Source organism: Vipera berus (genome assembly GCF_964194415.1).
Source record: "Vipera berus genome assembly, chromosome: 5".
Lineage (NCBI taxonomy): Eukaryota > Metazoa > Chordata > Lepidosauria > Squamata > Viperidae > Vipera > Vipera berus.
The window spans coordinates 75,538,093-75,552,570 of NC_138207.1; positions in this window are offsets into that span (position 1 = coordinate 75,538,093).

The window sequence follows — 14,478 nt, forward strand, 5'->3', positions numbered from 1 at the left end:
TGTTCCAATATTTGAAGGGCTGCCACAAAGAAGAAGGGTCAATCTATTTTCCAAAGGACCAGAACGCAAGACAAGAAACAACAGATGGAAACTAATCAAGGAGAGAAGCAACCTAGAACTAAGGAGAAACTTTTTAACAGTGAGGACAATTAACCAATGGAAGAGCTTGCCTTCAGAAGTTGTGGGTTAATTAAACAATTAAAAGTGGGTAAGGCACCCGGAACAGATGGTTTATCAGCTATTTATTATAAAAATTTACAATCAGAAATGGTGGAGCCTTTAAAAGAGTTATTTAGAACAATACAATCTGGAGGAGAAGTGCCTCCATCATGGAAAACAGCATTTATAACTTTGATTCCGAAGGAAGATCAAGATCTTGTTCAACTTAAAAATTATAGGCCTACATCGCTTTTAAATAATGATTATAAAATATTTGCAAAGATTTTAGCAAATAGATTAATGGGGGTTATGCAGCAAATGATTTATTCTGATCAAACAGGTTTTATAAGTGGTAGGCAAATGAAGTTGTGGGTGCTCCAACATGGAGCCTTTTAAGAAAAGACTAGACAGCCAGAATGGTATAGAATGCTATAGGGTCTCCTGCTTGAGTAGGGGGTTGAACTAGAAGACCTCCAAGGTCCCTTTCATCTTTGTTATTCTGTATTCTGTATTTCTTCTGGATCTCTTTGTCACCTCAGTATCTTTTGGGATAGGATTTCTCAGCTAAGGTCCTTATCTGTCCTTTTTATTTCAAAAAGTGGTATTGGGAGATTGCTGGACCTTGAGATGTTTATTGTAAGTGTCCATAATGTTTCTCAGACTCCAATTAAATCTTCATCATTTTCCATTCTGTTTTGGTTCCTATTTCTCAATTGTTTGTTTCAAAATTCTAGAAGGCATGAGAGAAATGTATTAAATAAAGTAACAACTCACTCACAGTACTCTGCATTGTGTCCCTTTTCATAATCCCAGAAATGTTGGAACTTGTGGAAAAGTATGATAAAAAGAATGATCGCTTGGAAAGGGTACCTGTAACACAGGTATTAATTAATCATTATAAAATGGAAGATTTTGATGGTGTCCCTATGGTGACCATAATATGTGCTTTGCGTCAATTGTTGGAGCAATACCCTTTGTCAGAATGACAAGTGAAGAAAGATTGCTGTGATGTCTCTGCTTCCCACTATCTTTTCTACACAATAAGGAACATTTAAAAGTCATGTTTAACAATAATGGATTCCTGAGACAGAACAATTAATTTGACCTGACTTTGGTAATTCTATATTATTGTTATTGCAATGGGCCAATAAATCTATTATTCTGAGAAAATCTAATATTATTTATCTATAGAGCACAAATTTTGCATTTCAGTGGTCATGCAGCATCCCCAAATCTTAGATTCAATCCCCAAACTCCTTCCAATAATCCTCTGGGTTATTATTAATGTAACACACAGGGAAAATTTTGAAATACAGAGAGCAGAAGTATACTATTCAGGATTTTTAATTGATAAAAGTTCTGGTTCAGTTTAATTTACATAAAATTTCAGTGTTCTGGTTTGGTTCTTCCTTTTTATTCAGTTCTGACCATTTTTTTAGAGAATGGTCAATATGCTACTGAAATGCTCATCTGAAAAAAAAAGACGCTATATACCTTTATCACTGAATTTTAGAAAGGAAAAAAAAGAAATCCTTCAATCTACAGCATCTCAGATTTTCATTAGAATTAAATTTGGTCTAGATAGACCTTAAATTCATGTCCACAAAAGATCAATTTACTCTTTCATTCAGTTCTTATAAATAGAACTGCTTTGTATCAACAGTACCTAATAAGGCACAATTCCATTTTGTTTTGTGTTCTAAGAATTTATCTCTACTCTGAAATATGACTATCCAGATAGGTCCAGCATTGATAGGAAAGTTATTATCAATCTCAAGACCATAAAATATGATTTCCAAGTCAGAATGGAAACTGATTCCAGCCTTTTTCAATTTTCATCTCAAGGGTACAAAAGAGGCATAACAATAAATCCAAAGATGTGCTGTAATATCTCTAACAATGCTAGGGCACAGTCACTCGAGTGCCTAATCTCATTCTGATCTTTCCTGGTTACCTTTTCTGTCTGTATTTCATACAGAAAAACCTTCCCATAAATTGGCAAATAATGACATCATGGACTGCAGAAATCAGAGAAAATTCTCAAACACAGAGAATATATCTACTTTTTAAAAACCCAATCTTCCTGCTTGGGAGAAGCAATACTGGTTGGACTGGAATGAAAGCCATATGACTTCTCTAGGATCAGCAAGAATGTGGATCAGACTGACGACTGGAGAAATGACAGGAATATTGGGAGACAAAATGATAATGCTTCCTTGGACAAAGCATTTAGCATTCAGGAGAAACAAATCAATGCGTGGAGAAGAAAAAAGAATTTAGGATGCCCATAAGCTGAAGAAAATATAGCCTACATGAGACCAGTGGAGGAGGAATAATAAAAAGAGAAAGAAAAGAAAAGCAAGCCAACCTCTTACTAAAGAATGGGCACTTTTTAAAGATGCAGAGGCTTACTATGGATTGGGGAGAAGGACCTCAGAGGAACAATATATCAATGTCAAGTCCACGAACTTCCCTCCTGTTCCCAAACACATTGAAATAGTAATATTGAATGTAAATAAGACATTCACAGGTTTGCTCTGGAGGCTGCGCAAAAGCAGTTTGGAGTGGCATGCTGGTCTACGATATGTCTGCTGAGTGCATAGGAGCAAAACTTGTGGCTGTGTAGACCATCTAGGAGGTAATGGTTGACCTTTTGTAAATGATAAATAAGTCAGACTCACCACATTCTGAGATGAATGTTAATCTGTGTCTTCTGATGTTATTAAATTAAAGAAGAAGACCTCAGGAAAAGGGCAGAAGAGAATAAAAGTTGAGCCAAGAGGGATTTAATGAGAGAGACTTTAAAAACACACAAACCTTTTTAAAAATCTTACCTAAGATCTAGAGACCAAAGACCTGTTGATCTTGCCTCTATTTTCCCAGAGAGGATAGGAAGTTATAAGCAGGACAGGAGAGCAAAGGGAATATCCCTTACCAGCCATCGTTCCATGGTAGGGACTGGCGTGACTCTGATCCATCTAACCCTTTCTTCATACTATCCATTTTCAACATAACACTAGGCAGTGGTGGGATTCAAATATGTGAACAACCGGTTCTCTGTGTGGATGCTGCTTCCCGAAGTCCATTCTAGGGCTGAACAACAAAAAATTTAGCTACCGGTTCTGCCAAACTGGTGCGAACTGGCTGAATCCCACCACTGGCACTAGGTGGAGTTAGCAGCCTCAACCAAGCAGTGAGGTGCAGGACTCAGCAACTAAGATGAAAGGAGGAAGCCAACAACTTTCACACTGTATATTGAACTAAGCAGCACTTTCCAGCCAAGGATGTTCGGTGTTAATACTGCTTTAGAAATTGGGAATCCATATTATGATCTGCAAATGTGTTTTTATAGAAGGCAATAAGAAAAAATGGTTATTTATTGTTAGATTTCTAGCCTGTTTTTCCACCAGTTCCCTTCTCCAATATTTCTCTGATATATTACTAGCCTAAAGCTTCCCGGTAAGCTTCCATGACCAAAGCCAGACCTCAACCTGAATCCCTGTTCCAAGTTCAACAACTTAACTGCTACCCAACTCTGGCTTTCTAAAGCTTGTAGTACCTCATATTCCCAAGTGATCTCCCATCCAAATTCAAACCAGCCCTGACTCTGCTTAGCTTCTTAGAACACAAAGATCAAAACTTGCAGGCACCAAGCTTTATCTGCAGCTTCTGGTTTTCCTCCAAGTTGTCATAGTATTTAAAGTTTAATATCAGCCCTCCAATACTGTATATAACAATATTAATTGTATTTAATGGATTAATCTAACTGTAATTAAATTAAATACTTAACATTTGCATTTTGCTCAAGTGCCACTCATTTTTAGCAGGGCATGTTCCACTCAACCCAGACCTGAAAAAGTTGAATGGCCCTCTCCCAAAAAAGTATGGTTGCAAACGAACACAAGACATGAGGTTCAGTTAGGTAAGTGGATGTTTAGAAGCTGCAGGACTCAATATAAACCAACATAAATGTCAATGAATATATCATAGATGGAGGGAAAGATTAAAAAATATTGCCTTTGCACAGATCTGGAGGAGGTCTGAGGACAAAGTCAGCAAAGTTTTGAAAGACAGGAATTGATTGTGACTCTTTTTGTAGTGGAAGTGCAGAAAATAACTCTTCAGGCCTCTTTAAATTTTCCAAGGTTGGCATTATAAAACCCTCAATGCCTTCACAGATTTTGATTGTCACTTAAGCACATAAAAGTGAGATGGTTTTTAAAGGAACTGATGCAATGTCTATCACATTAATTCCTACTGAAAGCAGATCTGATTGAGACCAATACTGTTTGTGTCTTGTATAAAAATTGCTATCTTCAGGATTTAATTGCTAAACATTCTTGATTGCATTAATACACAGCTCATTTATTTAAGAGGGAGTAGAATATTATGGATATTTAATCAGGAAGCATTGTGATGAATCAGTATTTAAACACACAAATGAATCTGCCAGGTCCTTTCAGTAATACTAATCTAAAGGCACATTCTTGTTATTACAGGTAATCTTTCAGATTAGAATCCAGACAAAATAGCCTTTAAGATGTCTACAGTACAATTGACTGATCTCAGTAACAATTCCAAATAGATTGTTCTTAGCAACAACCTAAACAGCACAGAAGCAATCAATACCAATTTAATTTTAACAACAGGATTTTCATTTAGTGTTTAATACACATGCACACACAAACACAAGTTCTGTGTGTTTCTGTATTGCTCTGCTACAAATCATTAAAAGTCCCATTCAAGCAACTAAGGGCAGGCTCTTAATTGGTGGATTTTATCTTAGAATAGATCTTAACCCCATAAAACAACCATGATTTGGTCTTTCTAAAGTTGAAGGACTAGTCGCAGCAATCAGGAATGCATAGTGAAACCATTTCTATTGCCCAGTTATCATTTTCCATGTAATAGGTATACAGTTAAAAAGAATATTGGCATCTGAAAATATTAAAATTGTTTCAAAGTCAAATTAATAAATGTATTAATTAGAATAGTCCAAAAAGACATGCTTTAATGAAGCATTTTTCTTGTTGCTTCTCCTGTGATTTACTTATCCCTTTTTTAAACAAATGCAGTGGGCCCAATAAATGGCTGTCTTAATTTTGAACTTAAAATTTATACAATATGTTTTTCCAGTGGTGAGCCCCAGGCCTATAAATGGCCTCAGTTTAGTAATAATAACTAAGTTCTGCTTAGCTTAGATTATTTCCCTGTTGACTCAGGTTTGTCTCTGCCTCCTGAGAGTAGACTTTAAACTTGTAATGATAGTGCTTGTAGACGGACACCTGAATTCTCATGTAACTTTCAAGCAACCACAATATGGTTCTATGTCTCATGCATAAATTTTATAACCAATGCTAGCAAAAAGCTGGAAATTCACACACAAACACACACACCACAATCCTCAGCCAACAAATAAAGAAGAATCCTACTTTAGAACCATATCAGTTTTTTAAAAGCTATACTGATACTGTCCTCTCTTTACAGCAGAATCATGGTTAGCCATGGAGAGATTATCTATGCTCTGACAGAGCACAATGTCCAAAGGCCATTTGTAACATGTAAACTATGGGTTCAGGGTAAATGTTCAGTAGTCAGCAAACCAGCCTGAGTTGCCCACATTTATTATTGTTTCTTGTTTGACCTTCACAATTGGCCAAGTAAAATTGGCCACTCAGATATTGGAGATATACTGTTGTGGTCTTCTGTTTAACAAGACGATCATTCTAGACCAGGGGTAGGCAACCTTGGGTCTTTTATGACTCGTGGACTTCAACTCCCAGAATTCCTGAGCCAGCTGAGTCATAAAAGAGCCAAGGTTGTTGTAATGTATTGGGCTTGCTTGTTAATACCACGTGGTAATGGCTGGTAGGTTGCTAGAGCAGGGAGCTAACTAACGGCTCCCAGCATCTCAGACAACCAGTCTCCAGCGCTGCTATTGGTTGCCCCTAGGCGGCAATAGGTTGCTTCAAACCTATTGGCCGCCGACTAGGGGCCAAGCTATAAATCACTGCAGCTTCAGCCCTGTTCTCTAGTTCAGATTCTGCAAGCAATAAACCATGCTCTTTGCTGAACTCACTCACCTCGTCTTCATTCCTGTGCAACGAATCCAGTACACAACACTGGCGACGAAGGTGGGATCCTGCTTCTCCATCAAAGCTGAAAGTCACTAGGGGAGTGGCAGCACACGCCTGGTGGAAAAAGGAAATCCCCCCCCACGGTCGGCTAGCTAAGCCACGCTAGCGGCCACACGCTCAGAGGACCAGTCCCTGGGCAGGAGATCCAGCCACAAAGACCAGCAGAATGCCTAAGGTCAGAAGGCTGCGAGAATTCAACATCAAGCAACCAGAAGGATGGCCCTCGTACCTGTCCCAGGTACGCAACGAACTCAGTATACAACAGTTGCCTACCCCTGTATCTAGACTCTCTCTCTCTCTCTCTCTCTCTTTCTCTCTCTCTCTCTCTCTCTCTCTCTCTCTCTCTCTCTCTCTCTCTCTCTGTGTGTGTGTGTGTGTGTGTGTGTGTGTTTGTTTGTATACACACACACACACACACACACACACACATACAGAGTGCACTTTTTTTTTCTTGTTTTATTCTTTGCAGAATTCGGCTGAACTCATCTAATGCACAAATGCTGAAAGAAATCAATAAGTATCAGTCTGTGTAGACCTTTAGCTTCTAGTTACCTACTTGACAACAAAGACTGATGCTGACATTTCCTGAGTGATGAGGCAGGACAAAATTCTGGGCAGCAGAGTTCATGAAGTACTTTGAAATGTGCAGCATGTAATGCACAATAAATTGTGGTAAGCTATCAACACACAGAGCCTACCTCAAATGTATTTGCCATTTACCAAAATATTCTGGCATTACATCATCAGGCTGAAGAAGCTCCTTTTTTGTCTATAAGAATGCTGATATTCATGTTTTTTAAATAAATAAACAACCACCTTATTTAATCTTTGTACCGATGTATTGTAAACTTCCCTGTAAACTGAAAATATACCCCTATTAACTGCTATCAATTTAAGTACTAATTTAACCACCATGGGTTATCCAAAGATTTCTGTGATATAGTGAGTGAGATGTGGATTTTCATCCTTCACTAATGGTTCCTAGTCTATGACAAGTCCTGCAAAATGTAAATTAAATTATTGCATCAAAGGAGCTGTTAAGGTAATTTAACAGTGCAGTTCTACACTGTTTATGTCTTATAAGATGAAAGTCCTACATATTCAGTTGTGTTTTCTCTAAAGTAAATGTATCTTAGATTACACTCCAACTGTAGCATATCACATGCAACAAAAATATTCTGTCTTAGCTAATAATTTTTAAAAGTTCCAGAAAGGTGGATTTCAAGGTAGTATTTGTATACTTGCTTTAAAATTAACCTGTATATCTGATTTTCTAATTACTCTGTTAGAATCTTCTTTCATATTGAGAACAGAACATTCATTTAGGAAAAAAACCCAGCTGAAACAAGGTGATATGTTTGTGTGTGTGTGTGTGTGTGTGTGTGTGTGTGTATAGCTTTAGGTCAAAAATGAACTCGGCCTGAAATAAGCAAAATGAAAGATTTCAAAAAAGTAATATTTTATACAATGCCATTCTATCCAAACATATGTTTCTTTTTGCAACTTTCAAATATTTATGTTTAATGCAAAGCAAATTATTGTTATATGAAACTATCAGGACTAGCAGTAAGAGCCAAATGTAAATCTCTGCATTTGATGGATGTCCTTGCTTGACCCATATACTGTATGTGATATCATCCAATAGATACAAAACCAACTATGATAACTGAGCTGGAGAGAAATAGATGCCATTTTCATTATGAATCACATGCTGAATACTTAATTCTTTCCTTGATGGAGTTGTTTTGAGATGGATAGGGACTTCTTGGAATATTGTTCCTTTGTTCAAATGTTGTTGTTGGTTCTGCAGTTGCATCAAAGCATTGAAGGCATTAACTTCTCTTCCTACTTGTTTCTTTAATGCCTGGACCATCTTTTTCTAGAGAAATTGAAATCTTAGCATCCCTCACAGTTATATAGAATCAAATGAAAAGATAGGCAGATACAGCTTTTGATGACATTTGTAAATGAGCACACAATATAATCCTAAAATAGGCCACTGTGAGTTGCTACAAAAATGAAACACACACACACACACACACACACACACAGAGAGAGAGAGAGAGAGAGAGAGAGAGAGAGAGAGAGAGAGAGAGAGAGAGAGAGAGAGAGAGAGAGAGAGAGAGAGAGAGAGAGAGAGAGAGAAACACACTGGTTTTAGAAACAAAGAAGCAAAACCAACAATACCCTAGATTTTGGCTATTAGTGGAAATTCACATGAGCTAAAAACTGGTTATGCAGCAACTTTATTTAAAAATGTAGAAAGCTGCACAATCTTACCTGTAGCAGAATCCATGCTAATTTATTAATCTGTTAATATCAACAGAACTTTTAATTCAGTGCAGGATCGTACCTTGGGCAATTTAACCTATTCCTTATTTTAATGTTTATTATTTATGTAATACGTTTGTATAAGCCTTTAAACAAAATATTACACAATATTATCTATTTTGGAAACATTTGGTGTGAGATGCCTTGTGTTTGTGTTTGTTTTCCTTTTAAAAGAAAAATGGCATAGAAAACACTTCCATAAATTACAAAAGACCAAACATTAGCCAATGTTTGGAGTAGATGTGAGTAGAATATTAATCCAAGGACAAAGCATTACTCTATGAAAATATTTTAAATAAAAATTTGCAGGGGTAAATTCATTTCAGAAGTATCAGGATGAAAGGCAATCCAGTTATCATATTTTATTACATGAAAGGCACATCCTGTTCCAGGGTTAGATCATCTCCAATTTCCACTTATCTACAAAAGTAGCTGATGTACAAAATATTCCTATCTTTTTACAGGATGTGCTTACATTTTCTCTACATCTGATCTAAAAAAAAGGCAGATATGCTATTGCTTTCTGCTGTCCTTATTGCTCACCAGAGATCTAGTTGTCTTTTATAAGCAGCTAAAGGAAACTGGCTCCACTGAAGCCTGTAATGGGGTAATCACCAGTATGTGTGATAGGAAATATGATGAAATGTCTAAAAGAGTTATTAGTGCTCTATTTCCAGGTCCCAGGTTCAAACAAGTATATAATAATAAGAAAAACTTTCAGTAAGGAGGTCTTGGGGCATCAGTGAACCTATTTTGAGATGTTTTCTAATCTTTTAAAAGACACTGTGGGGCTAGTCACTTAGTCACCTTCTTCAGAAATAATAACTGAAATAATAATTTTTAGACTAATGGATTCCTCCAGCATTATTTTGAGGTTGATATTTTCAGTGGCCTTAACACTTCCATTTCTTTAACAATACTGTACACAGTAACTAAGTCCACACATAGAAATCAAGCAAGTAAAGTTTCTCTGCCTACTAACGTGTTGTTTGAAGAACAGGAAGAATAAACAGTAAAGACTATTTAAAAAGTTGCTAGGCCACAATCCACCCCCCAGCTAATAATACCACCACTGTTATAGTAAAAGTCTAAAGAGAAGACTGAGAATTTTAGAAGTCTCTCTTTTTTTAAAAAAAGCTCCTTTTTAAGCTAAATTTGGCAGTATTAAATGGATCTATGGGCAATGATTATCCAACTGGATATGCTTACAGGCAGTCCTTGACTTACAACTAGTCACTTTAGTGACTTATGACTGGTTACAGCCACTGCAGTTTCCCTGCTGTTGTTCACCATTATGATCCATAGGGACACTATTCCCCACACCCCCCATCTTCCTTCATCCAACTGGGTTTGGCCAGGCCAAGGCCTGCTCCCAAGCCAGCCATTCAGCCATGCAAGGGAGCCTAAAGAAGCTACTGACACATGGAGATTAGTTACAGCTTGTGGGCATTGCCCAACTGCCCATCCAGCCACCCAACTGATTTGTAGGATTCAGTCTGCTTCCCATCCATCTCTGGAGCCCATCAGCACCCAATTTACCTTAGGTTTTTTTGCAGAGGAGCCTGGCTGATGCAAGGAGATGTCTAGCTTAGCTTTCTTGCAGAAGTTGCATACTTCATGGCAACTTCTTGCTTGTTTTCTAGAAAACATTACTTCTTGGAAGACTCTAGGACAGGGGTCCTCAACCGTGGCAACTTTAAGACTGGCTGAGGAATTCTGGGAGCTGAAGTCCACAAGTCTTAAAGTTGCCAAGGTTGAGGACCCCTGCTCTAGGAAGCTCTGTTTTTTTAAGGAGGCTCCCTTTTTTGTGGAGGTTTTTTTTTTAAATAACACTCCACAAACTCAACAAACAGAGCCTGTAAAATGTACAACATGTTTTTCAGGTAAGGGTGGATGATGGTGGTGGTGATGATGATGATGATGATGGTGATCTTCATCATCATCACAGATCTCAGAGGACATTCTGCTGACACAATAATTTCATTTGAAGCATGGCCAATAATTTTGAGGTGTTTTTTTTTAATGAGCTGAGGATTTGGGAGGCAGAAAGCGGGCATGAAATTTTGCAGTTTAATGAATCCATTTGGCTCCACTGACAGCTTTTACAGCAACCTGGGTAATCCAAATGTGTTCTTTTGCTACTTTGAATTTTGATGCCCCAAACTAGAGAGAGGTCTGAAAATAGGGTTTAGAAGTTACCTAGCTCAGGTTTGAGATTTACATATGAGATATAATTGAAATTAGTTAGGACTGTGAATTTCCTTCTCATCTTTTCTACTATCTTCTCCTATTGGTATCTTTATGATTATATTACTTTGTTGTTTGTATATACATATTGTTTGTATGTTTGCATGCACACTGATTATATTACCATGTTGTTTAAATGTACACTGAGATCTTATGTACTAGAGACAAATTCCTTGTGTGTCCATACACACTTGGCCAATAATTCTATTCTATTCTATTCTATTCTATTCTATTCTATTCTATTCTATTCTATTCTATTCTATTCTATTCTATTCTATTCTATTCTATTCTATTCTATTCTATTCTATTCTATTCTATTCTATTCTATTCTATTCTATTCTATGCTATGCTATGCTATGCTATGCTATGCTATGCTATGCTATATCATATCATATATCATATTGTAGGAAGTCAGCATACCCCTCCTCCTGCCCAGAGAAGAAAATAATAACAATCCTATTCAGAAAGACTGGGGTACCTATTCATAAGCAAAATACCTTCAGCCATAGCCCCAGAGAAGAAGATTTTTCTTTCAACAATTTCATATCATATATCATATATCACACTCTTCTGCTTCATCCATTGCAATGCCAAATGATTTAACGGTTCAGACCCTCAGCTTGCATTTTTGCAACATTCAAGTTTATTCCAGTTGAAATAATTCCATGACATGCCCAGTCCTGTCCAAGAAAAAAAAAGCCCTCCTGAATTCTTATATATTTTCCTCTTCTTTGCCCTAAATCCTCTTAGTGTGATCTACCAAAGGTTGAAAAAGGTTTTTCAGAAATTAAGGATCATAAAGTACTGAGACAAAATATTGAAGAGTAATTAGATGACTATTAGCACTATTTCATATTCAACCTTTTATCATTTTATCATGCCAAAGAAAGTGTCTGTCATCTTATATATTTCTAATTGCTTTCTTTTTTTCCTAATTAGAGATAATTTTTAATTCAGTATTCACTTTTATCTGTCCATTTCTCCTGTTGATCAAGGTCATTTTGAATTTTCTTCTAATGATCTAAGTCCAGTATCCAGTTTTGTGCCATCTGTAAATCAAGTAATTAAGGAAAATATCAGAGTGTAACTCTCCATTTGATACTATCACCCAGACTATCAAAATCCATTCCTGGCACCCTTCAGGTATGGTTTTCAAACCAGTAGTAGAGCTGGTACTTCCACAAATGCTTTTCTGAGATCAAGTTACTAAATTCACAGCATTTCCAAAATTTATTATGGAAGTTTCCCTATCCCTATTTAGCCCTAAATGGAATGCCTTCTTTCTTTCCAGTCTTATCAATATAAGTCAAAAGGGAGACAGTGAATTCGGTGGCCCAAAGCATCTTGCATAATAGCATCTCACAATATTTGCAGCATTCTTTTGAAAATGATTTTTTTAAAAATCCCATTTATATCCCGAGTCTTCTCCGAAGACTCAGGGTGGCTTACAATCTAAGAAGCACAAATCAATCTGCTTAGCAATAGCCTTCATTCTATGTATATGCCTGCTTATTAGGGCTTTTGCCCCCCCCCCAAGCGGCATTTTTACAAAGTCAGTTTATTGCCCCCAACAATCTGGGTCCTCATTTTACCTACCTTGCAAGGATGGAAGGCTGAGTCAACCTTGAGCCTGGTGGGACTCGAACCTGCACTAATTGCAGGCAGCTGGTGTTACTTAAGGAGGCATTAGCCCACTGCTCCACCAAGGCTATCTCCATCTGTAGTAACATTCCCTAATGCCATAGGACAGGGGTCTTCAAACGTGGCCCTTTTATGACTTGTGGACTTCAACTCCCAGAATTCTTCAGCCAGCGTGCCACATTTGAACACCCCTGCCTTAGGATATCACAACTGGTACATTTCATCTTTCTGTCCCAATCACTTTCTTCCTCTTTATTAAAAGTTCAAAGAACATTCTGTGGAGTTCCATCATTCTTGCCCAATGGTATTCACTACCGTCCCTTGTTGTATACAAATATTGCCAACATCCCAAGTTGGCAATATTTGTATGCAACATACACAAAGCAGAGAATAACTACCTGATTCTTTCTTTTTACATAATTATTTAATTCCAAATTGCTTTTCACAAGTTTTTTTCCCCCTTTCAGTTTTGGAGCCAGATGAGGAGAAGCTACAAGATTTTTTGAATTTTTTACCTAGTTGAAGTAGAGAGAGAGGTATGTTGGAAAAGGACAGAAGAAGAATGATTGAGGCAGTTTCTTTGAGTGTTCCTTTCTTCTGAATTCTTATTGTGAGGATCTTGAATGTGAAAAATCATGGAGATAAAAATAATAGAATTCACATAATGGGTGCTTTGAACCCAAGTATGCATGATATGTGTTATGTATTGGGCTTGTGGTACCACACCACGTGCGTTGCTGGAGAGCTAACGGCTCTCCAGAAACCCAGACAGGCCATCTCCAGTCCTGCAATTGGTCAGCCCCAGGTGACAAGCGCGGGTTCAATCCTATTGGCTGCTTCCGTAGGGCTAGGCTATATATTGTGGCTGGGTGCGGCCCAAGCTCAAGTACAGTTCCAGCGAGAATAAAGAATGAGTTTCTCTGTACTCAGCCTTGTGTCTTCATTCCTGCTCACCAGAGCCCACGACTTAACAGTGGCGATGAAGGTGGGATCCTGCTTCACCGTTTAAAAGGGCTGAAGTCAATGAGGGGTCGGCAATACACGCTGGCTAGTAAAGCCACACTAGCAGCCGGGTGCTCAACAGACGCATTCCCTGAGCCTAAGAAGCAGGATCCAAGAACGCAGGAATCCAGGAAGATGCCGAAGGTCGGCAAACTCAGAGAGTTCGATGTAAAACATCCAGAAGAATGGCCGTCTTACCTCTCGCAAGTGGAGAACTATCTACGAGCAAACCAAATTGCAGAGGAAGGCCTAAAAGCCGGCATGTTGCTGTGCGTGTGTGGACCAGCAACTTTCGACCTAGCAGAAAATCTTTTTGCACCGATGCCCATTGAAGCAGTATCGTTTGCAGATCTTAAGAAGAAGCTGACAGGATGGGGCATTTTCAGCCCAAGATGTCGGAGATGGTGTGGCATTTTAAATTCAACCAAAGAATGCAGCTACCCGGAGAGACAGCTTCAGAGTTTATCACGGGCCTAAAGCAGGCCGCACGCCTTTGCAAGTTCTTGAACTTAGAGGAACGACTGAGAGACCGGCTCATCTGTGGCCTTCGAGACAGAACCCTCCAGCAGAGACTGTTTGCTAGACCCAATCTCACATTCTCCGAGGCACAGGACGAGGTCATGGCCGACGAAGCTGCTGGGGGTGCAGTGCATACAGTGCAGCCCACCAAACCTTCAAAGGTTGAAGAGTCTGTCCATCCGAGGTCGCCAAATGCGTCAGTGAATCATCAGAAGATGAAGAACCTGAAATCAACAAGCTCCAAAGGCAACCAAACGCGCAAAACCGCAGCAACCAATAACAAGAGAATGATTACAAGGCAGTTCTCTTACCTTAGATGTAAGGGGTGCAGAGGCAACCATCTTCGCGCCAATTGCAGATTTTGTTCAGCCACGTGTAGAGCTTGCGGAAGGACAGGCCACTCAAACACCAGTCAGAGGAACCAATTAGGAGAGGTACTGGG